This window comes from Haliotis rufescens, unplaced genomic scaffold (genome assembly GCF_023055435.1).
Source record: "Haliotis rufescens isolate VD_foot unplaced genomic scaffold, xgHalRufe1.0.p SCAF_11, whole genome shotgun sequence".
NCBI classification, from domain to species: Eukaryota; Metazoa; Mollusca; class Gastropoda; order Lepetellida; family Haliotidae; genus Haliotis; species Haliotis rufescens.
The window spans coordinates 12,142,574-12,157,601 of NW_025963791.1; the positions used below are offsets into that span (position 1 = coordinate 12,142,574).

General features: G+C 39.2%; 1 protein-coding gene across 1 annotated transcript in view; it reads right to left on the reverse strand.

Moving 5' to 3' along the window:
• The window catches only part of LOC124141185 (cadherin-23-like), a 92,665-nt gene extending 83,558 nt beyond the window's left edge, over nt 1–9,107 (reverse strand). The window contains exon 1 of the mRNA XM_048392872.1: nt 8,546–9,107. The gene's annotated coding sequence lies outside the window, so the exon portion shown is untranslated. The remainder of the gene's footprint in view (nt 1–8,545) is intronic.
• Between the last annotated feature and the right edge of the window lie 5,921 nt (nt 9,108–15,028).

Genomic DNA, 15,028 nt, shown 5'->3' on the forward strand with positions numbered 1-15,028 from the left:
ACACCCAGATGATACACATGCCGATAGTCAGACACCCAGATAATACACATGCCGATAGTCAGACGCCCAGATGATACACATGCCGATAGTCAGACATCCAGATGTCAGACATGTCGATAGTCAGACACCCAGATGATACACATGCCGATAGTCAGACACCCAGATAATACACATGCCGATAGTCAGACGCCCAGATGATACACATGCCGATAGTCAGACATCCAGATGTCAGACATGTCGATAGTCAGACACCCAGATAATACACATGCCGATAGTCAGACACCCAGATAATACACATGCCGATAGTCAGACGCCCAGATGATACACATGCCGATAGTCAGATACCCAGATGCCAGACATGCCGATAGTCAGACACCAAGATGATACACATGCCGATAGTCGGACACCCAGATGATACACATGCCGATAGTCAGACACCCAGATGCCAGACATGCCGATAGTCAGACACCCAGATGCCAGACATGCCGATAGTCAGACACCCAGATGATACACATGCCGATAGTCAGACGCCCAGATGATAGACATTCCGATAGTCAGATACCTAGATGTCAGACATGCCGATAGTCAGACACCCAGATGATACACATGCCGATAGTCAGATACCCAGATGTCAGACATGCCGATAGTCAGACACCCAGATGATACACATGCTGATAGTCAGACACCCAGATAATACACATGCCGATAGTCAGACACCCAGATAATACACATGCCGATAGTCAGACGCCCAGATGATACACATGCCGATAGTCAGATACCCAGATGCCAGACATGCCGATAGTCAGAAACCCAGATGTCAGACATGCCGATAGTCCGACGCCCAGATGCCAGACATGCCGATAGTCAGACACCCAGATGATACACATGCCGATAGTCAGACACCCAGATGATACACATGTCGAAAGTCAGACACCCAGATGATACACATGCCGATAGTCAGATACCCAGATGTCAGACATGCCGATAGTCAGACACCCAGATGATACACATGCCGATAGTCAGACACCCAGATGATACACATGCCGATAGTCAGACACCCAGATGATACACATGCCGATAGTCAGATACCAAGATGCCAGACATGCCGATAGTCAGACACCCAGATGATACACATGCCGATAGTCAGACACCCAGATGCCAGACATGCCGATAGTCAGACACCCAGATGATACACATGCCGATAGTCAGACATCCAGATGATACACATGCCGATAGTCAGACGCCCAGATGATAGACATTCCGATAGTCAGATACCTAGATGTCAGACATGCCGATAGTCAGACACCCAGATGATACACATGCCAATAGTCAGATACCCAGATGCCAGACATGCCGATAGTCAGAAACCCAGATGCCAGACATGTCGATAGTCATCCACCCAGATGATACACATGCTGATAGTCAGACACCCAGGTGATACACTTGCTGATAGTCAGACACCCAGATGATACACATGCCGATAGTCAGACGCCCAGATGATACACATGCCGATAGTCAGACGCCCAGATGCCAGACATGCCGATAGTCAGACACCCAGATGATACACATGCCGATAGTCAGACACCCAGATGCCAGACATGTCGATGGTCAGACACCCAGATGATACACATGCCGATAGTCAGACACCCAGATGATACACATGCCGATAGACAGACACCCAATAGTCAGCCACTGAAAATGGCCAATGATTAATGCAACCCAAAAAACGGTAATGTCTTTGTCACCATGAAGATTTTAAACTGTCGGTTCTCTGTTCTAATTCAACCACCCACAAGAGTGTAATTAAAACAAGTAGTGAAAACAGTAGGATGAACACATTCAATATAATTTTGCAAGAATATAGAAATACAGTTTGTTTCACTTGCTTATTTATATAATATAGCTGTTTGTAATTATTATTATTTTAGAGCTCTTGTTACATATATTAATATTACATTACTTAAATCTGCTTCCAAAAAGTATAGATTTGGTGAAGTACGTTGTCTTGATCTTGTTATCACATAAATTCTGTGATCCGTTATATTTGTTTGTAGTGTTCCTGATATTTAGACTAGTTGTAACAGTTACTTTGATAATGAAGATAGTCAGCTTAAATAATGAGTCTACAAAAGGGGAACCGCCGACATGTGGGCATTAGGAAATCTCTTGACCGTGTTCCGTGTATTACGTGACACCCAGTGTACGTGCATATTATAGAAGATAATTGTCTAGATCAAAGAGACAAAGTCATCTAAAATTGTCTTATAGCCTGACCACATGTATGCCATTATCACCCTGGGATTAGTTGACAGGTGTGGGGTCATCCCTACACTGTGTTGTTTTAAGCTGTCTGGCTGAGGGAAGAAACTCTGGGTTGTAGCAGACCCCGATGCAAGTATCTACCATCTCATCAATACTCAATGACAGGTACTCCTGTTTGTAATCGAGCTCGGCGAGGTCCACAGACAGTGACAGATAGATGATCACTCTTTGTACATGAGATACAAAATATTCAGGTTTTGATATGAACTGAATGGTAGCAAACTAGTAAGTCATGCAAATAGAATACATTGGCATCACTCGTTTTACTGACTATATTATTTACATAATTAAGGAATATCTGATAAACATCTCATTAACGCTGTTAACAGTCAACAGTTTCTTAAATACAAATCGGTTTGGAAATTTAAGATGTGTTATTAATGAGAACGTTTCATTGTTTAAGAAGAGCGTAACACTTAAACAGCTAGTGGAACTCAATAGTAACAATTTACAAAGTGATTTTGGGGGAAGTGCGCATGCGTGAGTGAGACAGGTCGGCGTTTCTGGTTGTGGGCAAGATTTGTGAATATTAGTATAATACACAAAGTTTGACGTTATACAGAACATACAAACATAAAATGGGTGTATCGATTGACATTTGGCGAACAAGAATTGGAACCTTCACCCAACCTAGTGGTGTGAAACAAATAGGCAAAGTTTTGCCTTACTCCCCGTCTTCGAAATGGACGCCACTGATTGCCCTGTCTTACCGCATGGTAATCTGTACAAGGTTATTGCTGACTATATGGTCTTCAGGTCTTACGGTTACATCATAGTGAAGTGGATTTATCCCGCCAACATCTTTCTGTGATGATTTTGGAGCTTTTTGTGTCAGGAAAATGTCTGGATCTGTTATAAGTCCCTTGTTTGCATACAACGAAATCAGGAGCCACATCCGCAACCACCTCTGTGGAAGGACAGGTGATGATGTATTTGTACGAACAACTCAACTATATACAGACAAACCCTTAGCAGACAGACGTTTAATTCTAAATGGAGAATCATCTTGCAATACCTTTTCTTCACTCCACGTCAAGGACAACTTGAACTTGACCCAGATGTGTCTAAAATGTGTTGTGCAGATACTGTTATTGTGTTCTGGGGTAGAACCTAATCCTGGTCCTGAGACAAGAACAAACAGTGGGGCTAAACAAGGAATGTCAACGTCAACAGGTATGACAGATATTGATAAGTCTGACTTTGAAAGACTGCTGTCTGAAATAAAGTTGGTTTCCACTAAAGTTGATAAAGTTCACACTGATTTCAATTGTCTTCCAAATTATCAACGATGACTGCAACGTTAACTTCACTTGCAACAACGGTTACTGATACATCCTTGAGAAAAGAAGTGGAAACACTCACTACGAAACTGGACTACCTCGAAAATCAAAGTCGACGAAACAACCTCTTGTTCCACGGTATACCGAAAGTTAAACAGCAAGAAACCTGAAAGATTGTGAAGACTGCGTGCGAGAAATTCTGAAAAACACCATGGAGATTGATACTGACGTGGTTATTGAAAGAGCTCATCGTGTTAACTGGGGTAAATCAATTATTGTCAAATTTCTGGATTTTAATGTAAAATCAGCTGTACTTGGCAAAACAAAACTCTTGAAAGACACTGGCTATTCGGTATCCGAGGACTTTTCCTATGCTGTCCGACAGAAACGCAAACACCTCAAAGTGCTGATGGATGACGCTAGAGAACGTGGTGAGAGGTGTCGGTTACGATTTGATAAACTTTTATTTGAAAACGGGAAAACTATCACATATGATCTGGAAACAAACTCCCCTGTACAGCTCGCCAAAACACAACCGCGTGCACATGCGCTGATCGAGAGGCGGGAAGACGACACACTGAACGATACTGCTGAGAGCTAGAAGGATGGCCGGGATCCGCGTGGATGTCTTTCGTTCATGTCATGGAATGTGCAAGGGTTGAGGAATAAACTTAATAACTCTAGCTTTGTCAGTTTTTGCGAAAATTATGATATATTTGCATATCTGGAAACCTGGAAAAGTTGTTCAACGGAAAACTTAGAAAGTTCGTTTGAACAGTACTCAGTGTATTTCAACAAGCGTGACTACAACAATAGAGGCGGCGTGGCTGTCTTAGTGAGGAAAACATTAACTAATGTGATAAAACACGTGGACACTTTATTTTGTGACTGTATATTTCTTGTGTTAGATTCAAGTTACATTGATGTTCAGAAGGATATTCTTTTGTGCTTTATTTACATTCACCCTGATAATAGCTCTTTGGTAACAGATACCCGATGACTCAGAGGTATTGATTAATATGTAGAGTACTGTTTACTAGAAATGCTAAGAGATTACCCAGACGTTCATGTTATGATGGCAGGAGACTTTAACGCACGAGTTGGTTTACTGCCTGACTATATATTATGTGATGACGATATTGATTACATTCCATGTTTACGTGACATGAACTATGAAAGTGAAGCCTTCTCAATTCAAAGGAAATCGAGAGACGCTTACGTTAATGACTTTGGAAAACAGCTTATCGCTTTCTGTTGCACATACGGTATTCACTTTCTAAATGGGCGTTTTACCAGCGATGCACAGGGATCATTCACGTGTTTTGCAAACACTGGGGCCAGCGTTGTCGACTATTTTGTTGCTTCAACTGATTTATTTTATTTACTATCAGACTTTACTGTTCAGACACGTACTGAATCAGACCATTTCCCAGTTACTTGTAGTCTTAAGTGTAGACCTAATGTGATAAAACCTGCAGATCAAACAGAAAAAAAGTATTTCGATACCGAAATATGTAAGGCGCCCTCAGAACGTTGAACTTTTTTATGTATCTTTGAAAGACAGATTACTTGAGATGCCAGTTGGAGATATATCTCAGTGTACAACCTCTTCTCAAAAAGCTGAACATTTGACATCTATAATTCAAGAGAGTGCTGAGGACAGTGGTATGGCTGTAAGCAACAGTAGTAACACTAACATTAGCAGGTGTGCTTCTTCGCTGTGGTTTGATGCAGAATGTGAAAATATGAAACGCTACAAATACAAACTGTTAGACATGTTTAGAATTAGTGGAGATATAGATACTTTAAAGAACTTTCATGTAGTCCGCAATAGATTCAGAGAAATATGCCGGCGAAAAAAGGATGTATTGGAAGAATCTGCTATTTTAAATATTCTTTTATGTAATGATAAGAGAAATTCAAAAACATTTTGGACCGATCTGAAATTTCACCTACGGAAGCCACCCGTAACAGCACCCAGTATTAGTGTTTCTCAGTGGATTAATAACTTTAAAACTGTTTTGAATATTACTGATAATGTAACTGATGTAGATTTTGTTACATTCTGCAAAGCTGTTATAACCGAGCATCCAGTTAATAGCATGAATTGTCATGTGTGTAACGATGAGGGTGTTGGCAGTTGGCTAAATCAAGATATAACGGCAAATGAGGTTTTAGAAGTCATAGATTCCCTCAAATGTGGTAAAGCAGCTGGTCCTGATGGTATTTTACCAGAGATGATAAAGTATGGCAGTGATGTTTTAATTCCACATCTTCTAGTTCTTTTTAACAACATTCTATGCAGAGGTAGTTTTCCAGATCAATGGTCTAAAAGTATTATCTTCCCTCTCCATAAGAAAGGTAATGTTCATGTTGTTAACAATTATAAAGGCATTTCCTTGATGGATATTTGTGGTTAGGTTTTTACCCAGGTTTTGAATAATAGATTAAAGCATTTTGTTAAGTTATATGATAAGCTCCCGGAATGTCAGACTGGCTTCCGAAAAGGATATTCCACAGTGGATAACATGTTTATTCTTCAATCATTAGTGCAGAAATATTTGTCTGAGTCAAAAGGAAGATTTTACTGTACGTTCATAGACTTTCAGAAAGCTTTCGACTCTATTAATAGGGATCTTCTTTGGTTTGTTCAGCATTCAAATGGAATTCATGGTAAAATATTAACTATCATACAGGACATTTATTCTAAAACCCTAGCTTGTGTTAAAATTTCAAAGAGTAGCATCTCAGATTATTTTAACAGTCTCAGTGGTGTACGACAAGGGTGCGTTTTAAGTCCTCTTTTGTTTTCGTTATTCCTAAACCAGTTGGAAGAGGACATCCAGCAGTGTGGTGGTAGAGGGATATTTGTACATGAGGATTTACTAGAATTGTTCCTTCTCTTCTATGCGGATGACATGTGTATTTTTGCAGATTCAGTTCTTGAACTACAGAAGAATATTGATTTTTTACACAAATTTTGTAACAAATGGGGTCTAAAAGTTAACATGGATAAAACTGATATCTTAGTTTTTCGTAATGGTGGTAAGTTAAGGAACTACGAGAAATGGGGCATATGCCTGTCAAGGTTTCTACATATTGCAGTTTTTGGGGTATTATATTTTCAAACAGGCTGTGTTGGTCGAGAACAGTTCAGACATTAGTTTTGAAAGCAAGTAAAGCTTTAATTCCTATAAAACAGCTCAGTTATAAACTTCGAAATATCGCTCCCAAAGTGTTGTTTAAAATGTTCGACTCTCAGATTTAACCTATTATTTTATATGGTTCAGAGATTTGGGAGGTTCATAAATGGTTGTTTCTCCAACGTTTCCAAGCAAAGTTTTGTAAATCTGTTTTGGGTATCGGTTCCAAATCCACAAATGTTGCAGTGCTCGGAGAATGTGGTCGATATGGTATTGATATTGATTCTTACACACGATGTTTAAGATACTGGTTTAAGCTTCTTAATATGTCTCAAGAGAGATTTCCAAAATGGTGTTACGATATGTTAGTTAGATTTGATGCCGTTGGTAGGAATACATGGGTTTCTGCTATTAAAAATATGTTACATTCTCATGGCTTCGGACATGTGTGGGAATTTCAAGGTGCTGGTGATCCTGAATATTTTATAAGTGAGTTTATACTGAGGGTTAAGGACTGTCATGCACAAACATGGTATTCTGAAGTGTCTGGATGCTCGAAATTAGAACTGTATTCATTATTTAAGACATCATTATCACTTGAACCGTATCTATTAAATGTATTATCAAAAGAAAAGCGACGTATGCTTACCCTTTTACGTATTGGAGAACTGGGAATTATGCATAACACAGGAGGGAGGGATGGCATCGATAAGACACTCCGTTTTTGTCCATCGTGCATGTTAAGGGCAGTTGAAAATGAAATTCATTTCATTCATGATTGCCCTATTTATGAAGATATTCGCTCAAAATATGTCCCATATTTAGACTTCATTACTGGTAATAATCGTAAAGACACACTGGTTAGAATGTTAAACTCTTCTGATGTAAACCGCCTTGAGAACTTAGCCAATTATGTTAAAAATGCTATCTGTCTTCGTTCTTCTTACCTGTAAATATTATTTCATGCAGCACTTGATGTGAAACTAAATTGTATATATCTGTACGTGGGCCTGGGGCCTTATTACCGAATAAACTGATTGATTGACAATTTACAAAGTTGACATTAGCGATTTCCACAGGAAATGGGTATCCTTCGTCCGCTTACCTAATTTCTGATGTGTAGTTCTAAATTGTGATAAAGGATAAAAATATGATAAATCATTGAAAAAAGCAATATATAGTTTCTTAACGGAGGTAAATTATAATAAGACCCTTTGGGACTTTCTTCAACATAGGGTAATATAAACATTACTGACTACATTTTAGACTGAGGTTTAAACGTCAAAATGCAAATGAAACACGTGAATTAAAGTTAAATTCAAAATGGCGGACACTTCCCTTTTGTGTTTTTGTCTGTCGACACTGTTTGCCACTTCCGAGACACCAGGTGTCTACAGGTACGTATGAATTGATTATTAATGATTATTTAATTCAACCTGAGGTTAAGTTTGTAGGTTTAATCAGATATAAGATCACATATTGTTACCCATGTCCATACATCTCAGCCAAGCTTGGCTGGTAGAGTTATCTGCAATGCGAATACGATGAGACACTACATCCCACATTCTTTCCTCGGGTTGTCATGACCTTATACCCCCAAACGGTCAGGATATGAAACATTTAACTAAGGGTTTAAGGGTTTCGTATTGTGTGAATATTAGCATAATCGCCGGTGTGGCTCAAAATCGAGCAATACGGTCTCCAAGTGTGTCACTGAAATCCGCAGATTACACGTCAGCTATTTCTATTATATAAAACGTTGAAATATTAATCTGAATGATATTGAATATGTTCACTTACCTTAACAGGTAACGCTCTTCCTTTGAGGATCTAAATCACAAGCACGCCGACTGAAATGTTTTTCCAAGAACTAGGAAGTCCTTTCGAGATAACAATCCCACCTTAATCATTCGTCATTGAATATTTCTCCGTGTACAATACGGACGGTGTCAGCTAGCGATAAGATGCGAACATCAACGGCCTCACCCATAACATGATACTAATCGCATCCCGATGTTGGGTGGCTGATTTGGCCTGTTGTATGTCAACGTGAGACAACCGATACTGTATCTCGAGTGTGCTAAAGATCACCTGTGACAAATATTTACCGCGCTGCGCGGCTATAACGCTCCAAATGAGAAGCACGCAGATTGTTGTTATCTGAAGTTTCACGGCTTGATTGTCGTTCCTACAAGGATTTAATACAAATATCCTATTTTTCCACAATTCTTTTCAGTTAAATCTCGTGGTATTGTTGAAAGGAAATATTGTCCTCTGGAATAGTTATTGAACTCCGATTTCGGCACGAAATTCTATTGCAGAACACAGCAAAAAAGTACTACAGTCTGCCTGAACATGCATTGTGTCTGCTCGATGACAAATTAAACATGCACTATTTTACTGCTGGGCAAATTTGCCACCGCTGATAAGGGTAAACCTGCAAAATAGGTCAAGTCGGCCAGGTGGGTTAAAGTCGCATTGATAAGCTTATGAAGTGTGGAAATCAACTGCTACCATGTATGGTATTTACGCGAAGAACAGACCAAACACAAATGGAAAGAGTTCCAGGAAACAGCAACTATTTTATTAACCCTGTGAGTGTCACCTCAAGTGCTAGATAGATGCTCCATACACGAAATGTGTTTTAAGTTTGCGTGACGGAAATAATCAATACATTTACATGCACCGCCACACAGAACACCCTTTCAGTTGATAGGCTGGAGTGATTTGTGGTTGATTTGTATCAACATTATTCGGTTGCCCATGTTACGTGCCCCTCTCATGTATACAGTTGGGGAATGTAATAAACATGATAATTATTTGTCGACGCCTATTGCTACATTCTGTTAGGTAATGTCGGAATGGACATTAGTGAAACATTATATAGCTACTGTTTCCACTACTATTACTTCATTTACAGGCCTTCAACAACCCATGCGTGTACGAGGCGACTAACGGGATCGGGTGGTCAAGCTCACTGGCTTGGTTCACGCATTTCAACGTATTCCAATAGCGTAGATCGATGCTTATTATGTCTATCACTTGAATGTCTTGTGCAGACTCGATTATTTACAGACCACCTCATATTGCCGGGAGTGGCGTTAAACAAAAAAAACAAAAAGAAATCAGTTATAGGTCAGAAAAATGTCGGTGTCTAATGTTTGTCGTAAATGCCGACTTAAATGGCAATCGGATGGCAAGCTCTATGACGTGGTTGATGGTTTGTCATCGTACCCGATGTGGATGTGTAAGTTGATGAACCACGCGTTTACTAGGTCAAGAGTCAGTACACCTTGATACAGCTGAGATATGAGCTGACTGTAGAAAATGTCGAAGCCCAACTGACAAAAAGTTTCTTTATAAGCCAACAAATCAGAAGGAACCTTTGCATATCGTACGAAGGTACTCTTACATACATGTCCAGTGAACCAGCCATATCTTACCTCGATAATATTTCAAAGGGATAGCCATACAGTTATGGGGTGGGTGGAAGCTGGGAAAACAGAACTTGTTTCCTCTGTCAGAGCTTCATAACATATCCCGATGCGAGGGGTTTGTGGGTGGGTGGGGTAGGGGGTGTGGGGGACATTTTGTTTAACGACAATACATTATCTTCCAGAACCATCAGCATGTCAAGTGAACATTTATGTATCTTATTTGTGGTACAAACTGACAGTAAATAACATTCTTAAATAATATATTATTCAACATATCAAATGGTCAGCCTCTAATATAAGTTCGTGATTGTAAGGCTTTGTAATATCATCCGCTGATATATTTATTCCACACACACCACTCACACACCATTTGTCAGTGATGACTGTCAACCATAGGCTGTCAACCATTACATAATCGGCGGCAGACGACATTTCCAAACATAACTGTTCACTACCGATTTTGCTATCACAAATTATAACCTACCTACATTGTAGGTCCCCGCATGGCCCGTCCACGTGTACACGGGGACACGAGTTGTATTTCATTAATCCCACGTAAAAATATACAGTGCACATTCTGGATAAACAAAACGTAAACAACGTAGAGTAGTTCCCCCTGAATAACCGATTTACCAAAATAGGAATTCGGGTCGAAGACTTTGAGACGAAACGAAATATGCAATGATCGAGTGATGGGTGGAGTTTTACAGCAATATTCCAGTAATATCACGGAGGGGAACACCAGAAATGGACAGGAATGGAAACGGAATCGAACCCGGCATTTTGTTGATTGTGCAGATTTGCTTTGTTTATAGTTGTGAGTACATCACAGGTTTAGAAGTTTATAGCAGTCCCGGCTGTCGTCATGTAGCGTGCACGTCACTAAAATATAGATACATACTTCAGCTCTTGAGCAGGTCTTCTCTTATTAAGGCGATAATACTGATATTATGAATTTGAAAATTATTGTTTCTTCGAGAAACGTTCACTTGCTTTCACACAGCTTTCGTCTATCAATTAATTGATACGTTATAAGCTATAGGTGTCGGTGCGCAGAGAAGAGAAAATATGTCTTAACAAAGGAGTTGTTTTGCCTTCTAACTTCTCATGCACATCCTTGTGAAATATAATATTATACATTTGGAATATTGTTTTGCGTGGTTGGTTGAAAAATAAGTGTTCGTGCTAATAACCGAATGTTTTGGGCACCTAAAAAAATATGTTTGTTGCGTTAAAAGGGCTGTTTCTCTTGCTTCATTACGGGTTGACCTATTTCATTAGAATATTGAATTATTTGGTTTAACCTTATTAATATTCCGTTCATATTTGTAGCAGAAGATGCCATAGAAGATGTTTTAGAATCTTCATATATGAAAATGTGAAAAAGGGAAAAAGGGAAAAAATATTTTCATAAAAGATAAGAAATAGGAATGTTATTTTATCACTGGGATTTAGCGCTGATCTTTTTACACTTTATGAAACGACAAAAACATCTTTTCACTGGCGGCTCAGATTCAGAGTTAACCTGGGATTCAAACTAACCATCTTCGGATCTCGGCACGTAGTGATAAGCAGTTGTTAAAATTATCATCTCATGACTGCAGCTAGTCCATACTGCACGTCGTTTTTCTCACGCACACTTTGAGCGAATTCCTTTTATAGCGCGATTCGCTGCATTGTTTCACTATAAGGTATGTCGATGTTTTCGTATTTTTTCTGGTATTTCCTGGATTGAGACGGTTTATAATTTGGATAAAACAATCGGTTTTGGTTGAAAATATAAAACCATAAGCTCGGGCTTTTCCTTCGCTTGCTGTTTTACATTTTCAACCGAGGTGTGTTTTGTCCTATACATATCAACGAATAAATCAATCAGTCGATAAGACCGAATTCGTCAGTTTACGCCAGACCCACGGTTGCAGCACGTCCTCCGCCATACCGCGGAAACCCCGCTTTCTCAACGATTCCGATTGAAACATATATAAAAAGGATATACAAGTGTTCGATAATACGGGGGATTTCATTAGGATTTCACCACGCGTGTAACTGATAGACCAGGGCATGTTCGTCCGTTTCGAGAATCCTTGGTGATGTAAATTTGACCAAAATCGCCTCACTAGTCTGCCATGGGGATCGACTTAGACCCGCATGTCAGGCAGTGAATAGCAATGGTCAGGATAGAAAAAAAATAATACAAACAAGTGGCTTGAAATCTAAAACTCACAGTTTATTTATATAGGCAATCTAACTCAAGTAGGGGTTACAACAACAGGTATGTAGGACCTGATAGATAAACACCTGAGTATGGAGCTAATTGACAAACTCACAACTCAATAGGCTGTGCTAATCAATCTCACCGGAGGCTAGACAAGACAATGGATAATGCTAACGTCTACGTTTGACAGGACTTCACACCTTGAGACAATGAGCAGTGACCAATTCACAGAAGCTCTTAATAGGACCAATTTGCTGGGACTCAAAAGGACGGGATAATTACCTCTAAGAGATAATAGGTGGATTTAAAAGAACTACAACGCTTTAAGCGTAAATAAGGATTTTACCCAAAATATCTTCCCAAAGTACTGTAAGATACAAATAGATAGTTCTATGAACTTACAAGTACAAAAAACCCTATAATAAAATGTAAGAGCAAGCAGAATAGTCTACGAACTTACAAAAAGGGTATAATAAGGGGTAAGATAAGCAAATGTGGGTATGACAAAGTTATTCAAACATTTACAGTTCAGAGAAAGTTCAAGATCTCGCCAAATCCCGTCAAAGAGTCCTAGGTCGGCCCATCAGTAAGACAGCAGTGAGCAGCCAGCAGCGTGGCCTGAGTCCGCCGAGACGTTACTGATTTACTTAAGATTTGAGTCAGCCTTTAAAAGAAAGAGCCCCTAATTGACCATCACTAATTGGCCACTTAATTAATTAATTAACCAATGGGAGGTAAGCCTATTTACGTTGGCTAAAGCTAAACAACCCCGTCTTTTTAATGAGAGTGTGTTTTCTAGAACAGGTTTTTTTTTTTGTAATATAACTAAATTTATATTATGAGTATATACACATATGAACTATGAGCGTATATGTCATAAAAAGTTATATACACTGATATAAAATATACAACAATAAATATTCAAATGAAATTGGTAGGGACAATAAACAGCGCATACACATGGGCAAAATATGTGTTCAGTGACCCAAAATCATGAATTACATAAAAAGTTGAAAAGTGACAATAAAAGCAAATACATACGAAGGTAGAGAATACAATTCTCTTTCAAACTGTACAATTACATATAATATCGACTTAGAAAATTGGAAGAGAAATGACGCTAATTAGCACCGCGTCACACTATACAATGATTTATAAATCTCCAAATGTCAAATTTTAAGTTGCAGACAAGTTTGATATATTTGTTTGAAAGGTACCAGACATGTTCACATATCTAAAAACAAGCCTTTTTCCGTTTTACAGTTGCAAGTTTTAGACCTCCGACATTGTGAAATGCGCATGTACATGTGTGTCAATAAATTGACTGAAAAAGGCAACTATTTCGAACTTTAAATGAAAATCTAAGCATAAACAAGTCTGTGACCCAGTATGATTTTTTATCTTCTGTTTGTACTTTTCAAGATCTCCTATTCAAATCAGCTTGAAGACAAAGTTGCTCAAGTTTAAATATTAGAAAACCCGAATACAGTGCCCGAATATCTCTAAAATCTGTCATTTTGACATAGGTTTTCCTTACCTATGTGATCAAAAATAACAAATGAACATGGCCTATATATTCTTATTCATATAAAAACATTATGACTTTCAGAACAATTACTAAAAGTTCAAGTCTTAAATTATGTAACTGGACCCTTATTCTACCTCGTAAATTAATACTCAGAAATTGGAGATAAATGTTTTTCCTCATCGTGATTTATGTCACTCGACATCACCATACCACTTAAATAAGCGATAGGAAATAAGTACACTCCCAGTCTTTATCACCCTGGCATGTTCATGGAGTACACAACACCACGAATTAGTGTGAGTGAGTATGGTTTTACGCCGCTTTTAGCAATATTCCAGCAATATCACGGCGGGGGTCACCAGAAATGGGCTTCACACATTGTACCCATGTCGGGAATCGAACCCGGGTCTTCGGCGTGACGAGCGAACGCTTTAACCACTAGGCTACCCGACCGCCCACGAATTAGTGAACATATGCACCGCCAAGAGGATGTCTCCAAGATGCGACACAAGGCGAATACGTCTACTAATACTTATCCCAGTGTGTACACTGTATGAAATTTCATCTGATGTTCGTGGTTATTATAAAGCAGGCGGTAAGACATAATAGTAATAGATCCGTTCAATGATAAGCTATATATTAATCGAAAGCAGATGGGTGTGATATGTGACATACCTGTAGATGGGTATTTATAACATGGGTGCAACCCGGCTTAGATTATATTACACGTCAGCGGGTTTAGTGATGTGAAACGGGGTTTATATATTGTAATTTTATAGTGCTATCCAACTGTTGTACCATGCCGCAGTTTAACATGGATACCCTTCTCAGACACAGTATACTGACTCCGAGCCGACCAGTCCTTGTTTTAACCCTATAATGCCGAGCACCAGGCAGGGTAACAAGTGCCATCGTTTAACGTATTTCGGTGTGACGCGACCGGGGATCGAACCCAAGACCTTCCGCTCTCAGGGCAGACGCTCTATCCATTAGACCACGAAGGTGGTTAAGTTGGTTGAAAGCGTCCCACGATTAGCATCAGATCTGTAATTGGCGATGTTGTGTTTTGTGTACGTTTTTGGGAAGTTCAAGGTAAACCTGAG